Raw genomic sequence first — 12,283 nt, forward strand, 5'->3', positions numbered from 1 at the left:
GTATCTTGTCTATAGGAACCCATAGAGTCACAGTTTTCACACCTTAAATAAATGCCAAGTTTATTTGGCATAGGGTAGACCATATAGAGAAAAGTAACAGGGTGTCTTCCCCTGTGAGCTGGAGAGCCTGGGCTAAGCCAACCCTGTAAGGAATGAGCCCCACCTGGGAGGAATCAGGCAATCTCCTATAAAGAGAAGAAAATGGCTGGAGTAAAAGGGGGAAGTCAATGAGGCTGCAGCATTGTTGGTGGATGCTGTAGGGAGGGGAAAAAAAGCTTTCCCAGGACCATGATACCTGCCAGGGATCTTAGAGCATAAAATTTAGAGCAGGAGGCTCATGGCAGGAGGGACTCATATTTAGCTTGTGATCTGCTATATATAACCCCCAGGTTCCTTTCTGCAGTACTCCTTCCTAGGCAGTCATTTCCCATTTTGTATGTGTGCGACTGATTGTTCTTTCCTAAGTGAAGTACTTTGCATTTGTCCTTACTGAATTTCATCCTATTTTCTTCAGACCATTTCTCCAGTTTGTCCAGATCATTTTGAATTTTAACCCTGTCCTCCGAAGCACTTGCAATGCCTCCCAGCTTGATATCATCTGCAAACTTTATAAGTGTACTCTCTATGCCATTATCTAAATCATGAAGATATTGAACAGAATCGGACCTAGAACTGATCCCTGTGAGACTCCACTTCATATGCCCTTCCAGCTTGAATGTGAACCACTGATAACTACTCTCTGGGAATGGTTCTCCAATCAGTTATGCGCCCACCATGTAAGGTTCTATGTCCCTAGTTTGTTTATGAGAAGGTCCTGCGAGACAGTATCAAAAGCCTTACTAAAGTCAAGATATATCACATCTACCTCCTCCCATCATCCACAAGGCTTGTCACCCAGTCAAAGAAAGCTTTGAAGTTGGTTTGACATGCTTTATTCTTGACAAATCTATTCTGACTGTTACTTATTACTTATTATCTTCTAGGTATTTGCAAATTGATTGCTTACTTATTTGCTCCATTATCTTTCAGGGTACCAAAGTTAAACTGACTGGTCTGTAATTCTCCGAGTTGTCCTTATTTCCCTTTTTATAAATGGGTACTATATTTGCCCTTTTCAAGTCCTCTGGAGTCTCTCCCGCCTTCCATGATTTTTTGAATTAATGTCTCAGATACCTCCTCAGGCAGCTCCTTGAGTATTCTAGGATGTATCTCATCAAGCCCTGGTGACTTTAAGACATCTAACTTGTCTAATAAATTTGTAACTTGTTCTTTCCCTATTTTAGCCTCTGATCCTACCTCATTTTCAAATGATATGCACAAACTTTGTTATCCCAAATGGAGTTTCCCAAACACTTCAATACAAACACATTGGTTAAGATCAGTGGTTCTCAACCAGGGGATACATCAACTCATCCAGATATTTGCATATTTTATAACAGGCTACATAAAAAAGCACTAGAAAAGTCAGTACAAACTAAAATTTCATACAGACAAGGATTTGTTTATACTGCTCTATTTAATATACTCTGAAATGTAAGTATAATATTTATATTCCAATTGGTTTATTTTATAATTATATGGTAAAAATGAGGAAATAAGCAATTTTTCAGTCATAGTGTGCTGTGACACTTATGTCTGATTTTGTAAGCAAGTAGTTTTTAAGTGAGGTAGTACGCAAGGCAGATCAGACTCCTGAAATGGGTATAGTAGTCTGGAAAGGTTGAGAAACACTGATTTAGATAAAACACGAAAACAAATTTATTAACTACAGAAGATAGATTTTAAGTGACAAGTAATGAGGTGTACAGGTCAGAATTGGTTAAAAGGAAATAAAAGTGATGCACTTAACTTAACAAGCTAAGAAAATACAAAGCAAAGATCTCTCTCACCACATGTTTCAGCAATCTTACTGCCTGAACTTCTTTCAGTCAGGGTCTCTCCCCCAGGCCAGTGCTGCTTCCTTTGTTCTTCAGGGGTTGATGATGCCGTGGGTAGAAAGCAAGGGAGATATGATTTTGGGCATCTGCTCTCTCCTCTTATGTCCTTTCTCTTGCACAAGAATCATCTCCAACTGAGGTTCAGGAGACAAAAAGTCTGTATGGACTGAAACCTCAAGCTGTTCCTTTGTCAAAATTTAGATTTTTTTGCCCACACCCTATCTCATGATGAAGAGTGGCCACTTAATCTGGTGATGTTCCATTTGATCTCATTGACACCTGGCTGAGGCATTGGTTAGCCTTTTGTCTCTGCGGAACTTGTTTGTGACAGCCCTCCAGCACATGACTTGATAATATTATACAGTGGAATCTCATAACTTTATGTACAATGTTGCCACACATATTTTACCAGGACAATAATGATCAGCAAATCATGAGTTTTCAAATTATACCTTACACAGTATGCTTTGTACAAAATTCAGCATAGTCTTGTAAAATTGGTGAACATGGGGTAAGACTGTCACAATATATTTAGCTAAATTTTTAAATGAAACCTCATTTCAAAATGAAAAGTTAAAATATTTCATTTTGAAAATGTCAAAACTTTTTTGAATTTTTTATTTTTCTTTTTGTCCCTGAAGAAACTATTTGCCAAATTTAACTTCAATTTGGTGTCAGTTGACTCAAAAACTGCATTTTTCAACATATAAACTATTCCTCCAAAACACTTCACCCAGCTTTACTTAGCACCTCTCAGATTTGGAAACTGTTGCAAGTCTGTCAGTTAGACAAATTGGTTGGGATTTTAAAAACTATTTAAATGTAGTTAGGAGCAAATACATCAAAAAGCTCTGGGACTTGTGCTCCTAAATCACTTAAGTGCTTTTGAAAATCCTGTAAGAGATATTATGGACACATGGAATATTCAAAGACTGTTTTATCAACATTATAAATGTTGACTATATAGCTTTGTGGACTAGGGATTGTATTTTGGCTCCATGGGGGAGTTTCCTGCAGGAACTAAAATAATTAGGAGGCAATTAATGCAAATCCCTAGACAGGTAACAAGGCTGGAGAAGACTGCTCCTCTGTGGAAAATTGCATAGATTTGTTTGACCTTGTTAAAGAAGCCTGGCAAACAAAGAACTGAAAACTAACTAACAGTGACAATCTAACACAGGGTTGAGAGGTCACCCTTACCCCATCCAAAACTGACATGCCACCATGGAGGACCAGAAGTACTTTGAATAGAGTGACTATATTTCCCTATGCTGAATATGGGACACCTGGTAAAATTACTCGTATTCAAGTGAGTTCAATGACAAACAATTGTACAAACATTCAAATTAACATCAAGTTGACTGAGCCCCTGTGAAAAAGAAATACTGCTCAGTTGAATTCTTTTTATTCACCTTCTTATCTTTAAGGCTTTAGGGTTCACAAGGGGAGGGGTGACAAACACATACTCCCCCCATGGAGAGGGATGACACACACACACTCCCATATACCTCTCACACATGGGGGGTGACCAATTGACCCGACCCCCCCCACACACACACACCCGGCCTGGCGCTCTCCACCCTCCATTCCTGGCTGGGCCCCCAGGATGGACCCACCTCTCCTGGTACCTGGCACCGCATCTTCCTGAGGCAACACATGGGGGGTCATATGCTCCCTTCCCCAGATTTCTGCCAGGGTTCACACCAGTATGTGGCCAGTAGCAGCCTGTCGGCACGGTGTGGGGGGGAAGGGATGGGAGCTGCTTCTACCCCAGGGGTGGGCAAACTTCTTGGCCCGAGGGCCACATCTGGGTGGGGAAATTACATGCAGGGCCATGCATGTAGGTCTGGGGCATGGGGTTGGGATGCGGAGTGCGGGAGGGGGCTCAGGGCCTGGGGTGGGAGAGCAGGAGGGGTGTGGGGTGCGGCAGGGGGCTCAGGGCAGGGGTTCAGGGTGCAGGAGGGGGATCAAGGCAGGGGGTTGGGGTGCAGGAGCGGTGTGGGGCTGAGGCAGGGGGCTCAGGGTAGAGAGGTTGGGGTTGGGGTGCAGGAGAGGTTCGGGGTGTGGGCTCCGGCCCAGCACCGCTTACCTGGAGTAGCTCTGGGGTGGCAGTGGTGCCGTGCCGCTATGGAGAAGCTCAGGAGGAGGTACCCACAGGCAACACCAGGGCACAGAGCCCTCTACCCCCCCCCTCCTAGGGGCCGCAAGGACATGGTGCCGGCCGTTTCTGGCAGCTGCGCAGGGCCCATGGCTCCACAGGGGTGGCAATCCTGCGGGCCGGATCCAAAGCCCTGAGGGGCCAGATCCGGGCCATAGTTTGTTCTAGCCGCAGGGAAAGAGGAGCGGGAAAAGGGATGACCTGGCCTTGCAGAGCTCATCTCTTCCCCCTCAACATCACCATCACCCCCATGTGGATGGAAGCAGCTTGCCCCTCCCGACCCGCACAGTGTCGAAAGGCAGCTAACACCTCCAGGCTGCCACTGGCCACCGACATAACCCAGCCACCTCCTATCCCCCGGCTCCAGTGCAGGCAGGAAGGGGTTAAGCCCTAAGGATGCACTGTGCACCAAGGCCCAGGGAACCTGACTGAAGGGGCTTCAGCAAAGCTGGCCAGAGAAGTGGCTCAGCAGGGGAGGGTGCCTAGGAGACGGAGCAGCCCCGCGCTCCCAGAGGGCAGGACCCAGGGCGGGGCAGTGGGGAAAGGGGGAATAGGGTGCAAAGCCCCTGCCCCAGGGGCTGCTGTGGAGCCTGTAGGTTTGGGGCATGAACAGGCTGGAGATCACTCCCCCTCCAGCCACTCCAGAGCTTCGCTGAGGGGTGGAGAGGCGTCCCCATGCAAGTGCTGTGCAGGGCTTTGGAAAATGTAGGGCTTGACTCCTCCTGGCCAATGCCCTGGGGCCAGAGGGTCTTTCCCTGGGTGCCAGCCCAGCCAGAGGCAGTGGGGGAGGGAAGGAGTCTGCCGGTCAGGCTGCTGGTGAGCTGAGCGCTCCGACCAGGGGCTGGGTCTCCGCACAGGACTGGGAGTGAGTGCACCCAGCCGGGGTTGATATGAAGGAGCAGCAGGGCTGGGTGTGTATGTGAAGGGGCAAAGCTGGGAGAGGCCAGCCAGAGGGGAAGCACATAAAGGGTCGATAGGTGGGCAGCAGAGGTGACACGCAGCCGGCCGCCACCTGGCACCTTCCCGCACTCACCAACCACCACAGCTCACAACACGCAGCCAGTGCCAGCTGGAAACTGGACGGGGGGCGAGGATGGCCGAGAGCTGGCACACAGTGGGGACTGCACTGACTGACCAGCAGGGAGACCGGCTGGCCCCACGCACTGCATCTTCACCGCACCACCAGCCTTGCACACCCACCCCCATTGTCGGCCACTGGACACCCCCCACTCACTGCTGGGGATCTGAAGGGATCTGGCCAGCAGGAGGACCTGCCTGTACTGATGAGACAGAAAATACTGGACAATTTGCCCGTTTTTAAGAAAAAGTCGGGACACCTGTAGGTGGTCTTAAATACAGAACTGTCCCTTTAAAAGTGGGGCCCCTGGGCACCCTAACTTTAAGGATATTATTTGTGTATTGTGAATCAATGATGTGCTTAGAGCTGTACAAGGCAAACAAATAAAAATTGTACTTACCCTAAGGAGTTTACAATTTAAAAATGTATCCAAGTTAAATCTACTCGGGACTCATGCTTGTCAATCTCCCAATGTGAAATTTAGGGTTTCCCATTATCTGCTACAGTTTTTAGTAACCTAGTCTTAACAGAAATGTTCATTAATTCACTTTCCAGTTTCTCCTCCAAATCATTGTGACTGCAATCCTGCAACTAGGGTCCTACTGCTGAGCTACTCACTCAGTTTTCATTCATTTGCCACTGAGGATATATGGCATCACATTTTTGCTCAAAGATCTGAGGAGAAAAGAAGACAAATACTGGAAATAGGGAGACCAAACTCCTATTGACTTCAATGAAGAGAGAATTTCACCATCAGAGTCATTTATTGCTTACAGGGAAAAGAAAAGAGAGGGCTAAAATAAAAACAAGCTCATGTTAACTTTTAGGGTCATGGAGTGTAGGAAGGTATTTACAGCTACATCGGGGAAACAAATTTCTAGAGCTAAAATAAGTCTATTAATTCATGACTATGGGATGAAATTAGCGATGACTCAAAAATGGCTGAGATGCTGAACTCCCTTTTCAAACCAGTCCTCAGGAAGAAAAATTTGGAAAGTTAGTATGAATAATTTAAAGCTACATTTTGATAAAAATATTTATAAAAAGTATGTAAGGGAATACTTGCAAATTTTGAACACATTTGTAAATAAGACACGCTGGAAAGCAAGCAAAATGAGTATTAATATAATGACCTACCCTTGGCCAAGTATTTTTGAAAAATAATGGCCAACTCAGAGAATGGGACTACTTATTTCCATAAAAGAAAACAGCAGTGATCCTAGCAAATATGTTTCTATCAGACTATTTTCTCTTGGCCTGCAAAGACCATGTGACAATTTCATCTGTTGCAGGAATCTGGTCCTGATCCAACAAGGTATTAATGCATGAGACTGTGATATTCCCCCAGGGTACCCTCAGGCCTGTTTAATCACTGTGTCACTTTAGTTCTTCAGCCCCGGGTGCTGCTGCTTTACTGTGGGTATGTCTACACTACTGAATAAGGTCGAATTTATAGAAGTCGGTTTTTTAGAAATCGGTTTTATATATTCGAGTGTGTGTGTCCCCACAGAAGTGCATTAAGTGCATTAACTCGGCGGAGTGCTTCCACAGTACCGAGGCTAGAGTCGACTTCCGGAGCGTTGCACTGTGGGTAGCTATCCCACAGTTCCCGCAGTCTCCGCTGCCCATTGGAATTCTGGGTTGAGATCCCAATGCCTGATGGGGCTGAAACATTGTCGCGGGTGGTTCTGGGTACATATCGTCAGTCCCCCTTTCCCTCCCTCCCTCCGTGAAAGCAAGGGCAGACAATCGTTTCGCGCCTTTTTTCCTGAGTTACCTGTGCGGACGCCATACCACCGCAAGCATGGAGCCCGCTCAGGTAACCGTCACCGTATGTCTCCTGGGTGCTGGAAGACGCGGTATGGCATTGCTACACAGTAGCAGCAACCCATTGCCTTCTGGCAGCAGACGGTACAGTACGACTGGTAGCCATCCTCGTCATGTCCGAGGTGCTCCTGGTCGCCTGTGTGAGGTCGATCAGGAGCGCCTGGGCAGACATGGGCGCAGGGACTAAATTTTTAGTGACTTGACCAGGTCATTCTCTTAAGTCCGGCAGTCAGTCCTATTGAACCGTCTTATGGTGAGCAGGCAGGCAATATGGATTGCTTAGCAGTCCTATTGTACCGTCTTCTGCCGAGCAGCCATGAGATGTGGATGGCATGCAGTCCTTCTGCACCGTCTGCTGCCAGCCAAAGATGTAAAAGATAGATGGAGTGGATCAAAACAAGAAATAAACCGGATTTGTTTTGTACTCATTTGCCTCTTCCCCTGTCTAGGGGACTCATTCCTCTAGGTCACACTGCAGTCACTCACAGAGAAGGTGCAGCGAGCTAAATCTAGCCATGTATCAATCAGAGGCCAGGCTAACCTCCTTGTTCCAATAAGAACAATAACTTAGGTGCACCATTTCTTATTGGAACCCTCCGTGAAGTCAACCCTGTAAGCCGTGTCGTCAGTCGCCCCTCCCTGCGTCAGAGCAACGGCAAATAATCGTTCATCTGAGTTGAGAGTGCTGTCCAGAGCAGTCACAATGGAGCACTCTGATTGGGCTAAAACATTGTCGCGGGTGGTTCTGGGTACATATTGTCCGGCCCCCGTTCCCTCCCTCCCTCCATGAAGGCAAGGGCAGACAATCGATTCGCGCCTTTTTTCCTGAGTTACCTGTGCGGATGCCATACCACCGCAAGCATGGAGCCCGCTCAGCTAACCGTCACCGTATGTCTCCTGGGTGCTGGAAGACGCGGTACGGCATTGCTACACAGTAGCAGCAACCCATTGCCTTCTGGCAGTAGACGGTGCAGTATGACTGTTACCCGTCCTCGTCGTGTCTGAGGTGCTCCTGGCCACGTCGGCTGGGAGCGCCTGGGCAGACATGGGCGCAGGGACTAAATTTTTGGTGACTTGACCAGGTCATTCTCTTTAGTCCTGCAGTCAGTCCTATTGAACCGTCTTATGGTGATCAGGCAGGCAATACGGATTGCTAGCAGTCGTATTGTACCGTCTTCTGCCGGGCAGGCAAGAGATGACGATGGCTAGCAATCGTATTGTACCATCTTCTGCCAGGCAGGCAAGAGATGAGGATGGCTAGCAGTCATATTGCACCATCTTCTGCCAGGCAGGCAAGAGATGAGGATGGCTAGCAGTCGTACTGTACCATCTTCTGCCGAGCAGCCATGAGATGTGGATGGCATACAGTCCTTCTGCACCGTCTGCTGCCAGCCAAAGATGTAAAAGATAGATGGAGTGGATCGAAACAAGAAATAGACCAGATTTGTTTTGTACTCATTTGCCTCTTCCCCTGTCTAGGGGACTCATTCCTCTAGGTCACACTGCAGTCACTCACAGAGAAGGTGCAGCGAGCTAAATCTAGCCATGTATCAATCAGAGGCCACGCTAACCTCCTTGTTCCAATAAGAACAGTAACTTAGGTGCACCATTTCTTATTGGAACCCTCCATGAACTCCTGCCTGAACTACTCCTTGATTTAAAGCCACCCCCTTTGTGGATTTTAGCTCCCTGAAGCCAACCCTGTAAGCCGTGTCGTCAGTCGCCCCTCCCTCCGTCAGAGCAACGGCAGACAATCATTCCGCGCCTTTTTTCTGTGCGGACGCCATACCAAGGCAAGCATGGAGTCCGCTCAGCTCACTTTGGCAATTAGGAGCACATTAAACACCACACGCATTATCCAGCAGTATATGCAGCACCAGAACCTGGCAAAGCGCTACCGGGCGAGGAGGCGACGTCAGCGCGGTCACGTGAGTGATCAGGACATGGACACAGATTTCTCTGAAAGCATGGGCCCTGCCAATGCATGCATCATGGTGCTAATGGGGCAGGTTCATGCTGTGGAACGCCGATTCTGGGCTCGGGAACCAAGCACAGACTGGTGGGACCGCATAGTGTTGCAGGTCTGGGACGATTCCCAGTGGCTGCGAAACTTTCGCATGCGTAAGGGCACTTTCATGGAACTCTGTGACTTGCTTTCCCTGAAGCGCATGAATACCAAGATGAGAGCAGCCCTCACAGTTGAGAAGCGAGTGGCGATAGCCCTGTGGAAGCTTGCAACGCCAGACAGCTACCGGTCAGTTGGGAATCAATTTGGAGTGGGCAAATCTACTGTTGGGGCTGCTGTGATGCAAGTAGCCCACGCAATCAAAGATCTGCTGATATCAAGGGTAGTGACCCTGGGAAATGTGCAGGTCATAGTGGATGGCTTTGCTGCAATGGGATTCCCTAACTGTGGTGGGGCCATAGACGGAACCCATATCCCTATCTTGGCACCGGAGCACCAAGCCGGCGAGTACATAAACCGCAAGGGGTACTTTTCAATAGTGCTGCAAGCTCTGGTGGATCACAAGGGACGTTTCACCAACATCAACGTGGGATGGCCGGGAAAGGTACATGACGCTCGCATCTTCAGGAACTCTGGTCTGTTTCAAAAGCTGCAAGAAGGGACTTTATTCCCAGACCAGAAAATAACTGTTGGGGATGTTGAAATGCCTATATGTATCCTTGGGGACCCAGCCTACCCCTTAATGCCATGGCTCATGAAGCCATACACAGGCAGCCTGGACAGTAGTCAGGAGCTGTTCAACTACAGGCTGAGCAAGTGCAGAATGGTGGTAGAATGTGCATTTGGATGTTTAAAGGCGCGCTGGCGCAGTTTACTGACTCGCTTAGACCTCAGCGAAACCAATGTTCCCACTGTTATTACTGCTTGCTGTGTGCTCCACAATATCTGTGAGAGTAAGGGGGAGATGTTTATGGCGGGGTGGGAGGTTGAGGCAAATCGCCTGGCTGCTGGTTTCGCGCAGCCAGACACCAGGGCGGTTAGAAGAGCACAGGAGGGCGCAGTACGCATCAGAGAGGCTTTGAAAACCAGTTTCGTGACTGGCCAGGCTATGGTGTGAAAGTTCTGTTTGTTTCTCCTTGATGAAACCCCCCGCCCCTTGGTTCACTCTACTTCCCTGTAAGCTAACCACCCTCCCCTCCTCCCTTCGATCACCGCTTGCAGAGGCAATAAAGTCATTGTTGCTTCACATTCATGCATTCTTCATTCATTCATCACACAAACAGGGGGATGACTACCAAGGTAGCCCAGGAGGGGTGGTGGAGGAGGGAAGGAAAATGCCACACAGCACTTTAAAAGTTTACAACTTTAAAATTTATTGAATGACAGCCTTCTTTTTTTTGGGCAATCCTCTGTGGTGGAGTGGCTGGTTGGCCGGAGGCCCCCCACCGCGTTCTTGGGCGTCTGGGTGTGGAGGCTATGGAACTTGGGGAGGAGGGCGGTTGGTTACACAGGGGCTGTAGTGGCAGTCTGTTCTCCAGCTGCCTTTGCTGCAGCTCAACCATCCACTGGAGCATACTGGTTTGGTCCTCCAGCAGCCTCAGCATTGAATCCTGCCTCCTCTCATCACGCTGCCGCCACATTCGAGCTTCAGCCCTCTCTTCAGCCCGCCACTTACTCTCTTCAGCCCGCCACCTCTCCTCCCGGTCATTTTGTGCTTTCCTGCAGTCTGACATTATTTGCCTCCCCGCATTCGTCTGTGCTCTGTCAGTGTGGGAGGACAGCATCAGCTCGGAGAACATTTCATCTCGAGTGCGTTTTTTTTTCTTTCTAATCTTCACTAGCCTCTGGGAAGGAGAAGATCCTGTGATCGCTGAAACACATGCAGCTGGTGGAGAAAAAAAAAGGGACAGCGGTATTTAAAAAGACACATTTTATAAAACACTGGCTACACTCTTTCAGGGTAAACCTTGCTGTTAACATTACATACATAGCACATGTGCTTTCGTTACAAGGTCGCATTTTGCCTCCCCCCACCGCGTGGCTACCCCCTCAACCCTCCCCCCTCCCTGTGGCTAACAGCGGGGAACATTTCTGTTCAGCCGCAGGCAAACAGCCCAGCAGGAATGGGCTCCTCTGAGTGTCCCCTGAAGAAAAGCACCCTATTTCAACCAGGTGACCATGGATTATATCTCACTCTCCTGAGGATAACACAGAGAGATAAAGAACGGATGTTGCTTGAACGCCAGCAAACATACACTGCAATGCTTTGTTGTACAATGATTCCCGAGTACGTGTTACTGGCCTGGAGTGGTAAAGTGTCCTACCATGAAGGACGCAATAAGTCTGCCCTCCCCAGAAACCTTTTGCAAAGGCTTTGGGAGTATATCCAGGAGAGCCGCGAATGCCAGGGCAAAGTAATCCTTTCACATACTTGCTTTTACACCATGTATAGTATTTTAAAAGGTACACTCACCGGAGGTCCCTTCTCCGCCTGCTGGGTCCAGGAGGCAGCCTTGGGTGGGTTCGGGGGGTACTGGCTCCAGGTCCAGGGTGAGAAACAGTTCCTGGCTGTCGGGAAAACCGGTTTCTCCGCTTGCTTGCTGTGAGCTATCTACAACCTCCTCCTCCTCCTCATCTTCTTCGTCCCCAAAACCTGCTTCCATATTGCCTCCATCTCCATTGAAGGAGTCAAACAACACGGCTGGGGTAGTGGTGGCTGAACCCCCTAAAATGGCATGCAGCTCATCATAGAAGCGGCATGTTTGGGGCTCTGACCCGGAGCGGCCGTTCGCCTCTCTGGTTTTCTGGTAGGCTTGCCTCAGCTCCTTCAGTTTCACGCGGCACTGCTTCGGGTCCCTGTTATGGCCTCTGTCCTTCATGCCCTGGGAGATTTTGACAAAGGTTTTGGCATTTCGAAAACTGGAACGGAGTTCTGATAGCACGGATTCCTCTCCCCATACAGCGATCAGATCCCGTACCTCCCGTTCGGTCCATGCTGGAGCTCTTTTGCGATTCTGGGACTCCATCATGGTCACCTCTACTGATGAGCTCTGCATGGTCACCTGCAGCTTGCCACGCTGGCCAAACAGGAAATGAGATTCAAAAGTTCGCGGTTCTTTTCCTGTCTACCTGGCCAGTGCATCTGAGTTGAGAGTGCTGTCCAGAGCGGTCAAAATGGAGCACTCTGGGATAGCTCCCGGAGGCCAATACCGTCGAATTGTGTCCACAGTACCCCAAATTCGAGCCGGCAAGGCCGATTTAAGCGCTAATCCACTTGTCAGGGGTGGAGTAAGGAAATCGATTTTAAGAGCCCTTTA

This window comes from Chelonia mydas, chromosome 1, assembly GCF_015237465.2.
Source record: "Chelonia mydas isolate rCheMyd1 chromosome 1, rCheMyd1.pri.v2, whole genome shotgun sequence".
NCBI classification, from domain to species: domain Eukaryota; kingdom Metazoa; phylum Chordata; order Testudines; family Cheloniidae; genus Chelonia; species Chelonia mydas.